We start from the raw sequence: 2,267 nt of genomic DNA, 5'->3' as shown, positions 1-2,267 counted from the left end.
TCCCTAAATATTAAAATGTTTCAGATGTAGGTTAGAGATATGTATAAACAACTGAGAAAAACTAATTAAGTAAAGAATTATGGTTGTTTGGGTAGGGTCAGGCAGTCATAGCAAGACCAAAACCTTTGGACATAATTACAAATAACAAAATCGCTCTTTATATTTAAACCAGAAGAGTACATACTGTTTTCCATTTATGCAGAAAAATACATGTTGTTCCAGATCCACATAGCTCTGTTACTTGCAAATATTCAGGCTTTGTAACTGATAATGTCATAGGTAGTAGATGTGGGGGGGGGAGGGGAGAGGTGTGGGGGGAGGAAAAAGCTGCTAATCCTGAGAGGGAGATTTTTAGAGTTTAATAGTGCAGGTTCTTAGGCTCGAGAATGAGTAAGACCTTCTGACCAAAGATGATACATGGAAGATGTATATACCAGTAAGTTGGTTTAAAATAAATCAGAGGATTCAAAGACATACCCCATTATATTAGTATGTTTTTTGAAAAAATACTGGATTCCCAAATAACAAATCTTCAGTAGTAGAGGTGTGATCAGTAGTGTCTTTAAAAATCCAAAAAATAGTTTTGAAAATGAGGTACAAACCCAACAAAAGTATAAATTATAGGGATAGAATTAGACAGCTATGGAGAAAGAGTTGAGAGAATGATACAAACCCAAGTGGAGATGATTGTATGAGTATTGTCATACTTAACATAACTTGAGTTTGAACAATTTTAGCTGTTACTCAACATGCTGTTTGCATTAGGAACTTGCTTACCGATTCACTGCTGTATGCTATGTGGTTCAAATATGGTAGCAAAGTTGTTTTGGAATTTTTGATTAATTTCTGTTTGTGATTTAACCACTTTACTTTTCCATTCTTAATACTGTTTAAGTATTTTCAGACTTTTCGGAGAAAGTCTTGTTAGTGTCATTAACAATGCTATTATAGAATACAAAGATTACTAATAAATGTATTAGGATTTTTTCCTGAAATTTATTGCATTTGAATTCAGCAGTCTTCTTTCAGTTCATTCTTTGCAGCTGCAAGTGCCCTGATTTATATAAATCAGTTCAATCGGTCTTACTCTAGAGGAACAAACCATCTTTCTCCTCTGAGTCTTTGCCTGCCACTTTTATACCAATTCCACACAGAGGAAGTGAGGTGATCCCTTAATCTCCCAAGAAAGCAAACAAACCCCGAGTCAACCTCTATCATCTCCCTTCAAACGCAACTTCAGTGTGTCCAAAACTTCGCTGTGTCATAGTGAGAAGACATGCCACGAAACTGTAACATTGGTTTGATTTGTCCTTATTTTCCAGCAAGGATATTGATAGGAAGACTAATCCCTCTTACTTAGAAAGGAGAAGTTGGAAAAGAATATTTTTTTTAAATTTATGGTTGAAACTGCTCCTCAAGCAAGTCCAAAGATCAAAGAAAAATAAAAAAGAAAACCCTAAAGAAGCAAGAGCGTGTGCATCTCTTCCTCTCTCATCTGTAGGAGAAAAAGAGTTCTCAGAATTGGATCTGGATAGATCTAAGGAGGAAATTCAGGAAGGATTATTCCCCTAGGGTGTACATGTTTGTTTTTTAAAACAATGATTGAGTTATTTTAATACCCTGGATGTTCATCCTTATGTACAGCACAGGAAAAAAAAGAATAAACAAAGGAGAAAATATTTTCCACTTAGCAGCATTAAAAAAAAATCTTTTATCCCTCTCTATGCAGACCTTGTCTGAGTAGAATAGGAACATGGTAATAATAGAACAATCCAAACTTTTACATCATTAAAAAAAAGATTGAATGTAGCTTTAACCTCTTCAGTTAACCATGATAAAACCTGAAAGTAAATTCTGTCTCATGGATTCAACTAGCAGATAGTTGTGCCTGCAAAAATATTACCATATCTAAGCGACAATTTCCATATCCTCTTTGATGGTAATTTCACACTGAACAGAAGATCTCAAGCAAAGCAATTTCCCTTCTTCAGGAAGAGAGACTTGAACATGTATTTTTATTTTATTTTCTCTTTTCTCATGACTCCCTGTTGACAGTTGCACTAGTCAGTCTGTTGCAGTCAGTACTGTGCCCTGGAGGGCAAAGGGACCTCGGTATTTAGAAAATCATCCTGTTGTAAGTAGTGCCAAACCTGACATGTTGAGGCCAGCAAGAGAATCCAAGCGGAACTGTTTTGTGCGGTTTCTAAATACTTAGTCGGAGAGCTATGAACTGAACAGTAGATGCAAATTGAGCTTTTAATGCCTTT

The 2,267-nt window shown here is 35.6% G+C and overlaps 1 protein-coding gene across 1 annotated transcript in view; it reads left to right on the top strand.

Annotated features, from left to right (window-relative positions):
• SSBP2 (single-stranded DNA binding protein 2) overlaps positions 1 to 2,267 on the top strand; it is a 152,725-nt gene that overhangs the window by 38,818 nt on the left and 111,640 nt on the right. The gene's annotated exons all lie outside the window — the stretch shown is intronic.

Source organism: Pygoscelis adeliae, unplaced genomic scaffold, assembly GCF_000699105.1.
Source record: "Pygoscelis adeliae isolate BGI_AS28 unplaced genomic scaffold, ASM69910v1 Scaffold19, whole genome shotgun sequence".
In the NCBI taxonomy this organism is placed as follows: Eukaryota; Metazoa; Chordata; class Aves; order Sphenisciformes; family Spheniscidae; genus Pygoscelis; species Pygoscelis adeliae.
Note: the sequence above shows the minus strand (reverse complement) of the source record. Positions and strands in the feature narration are given on the sequence as shown.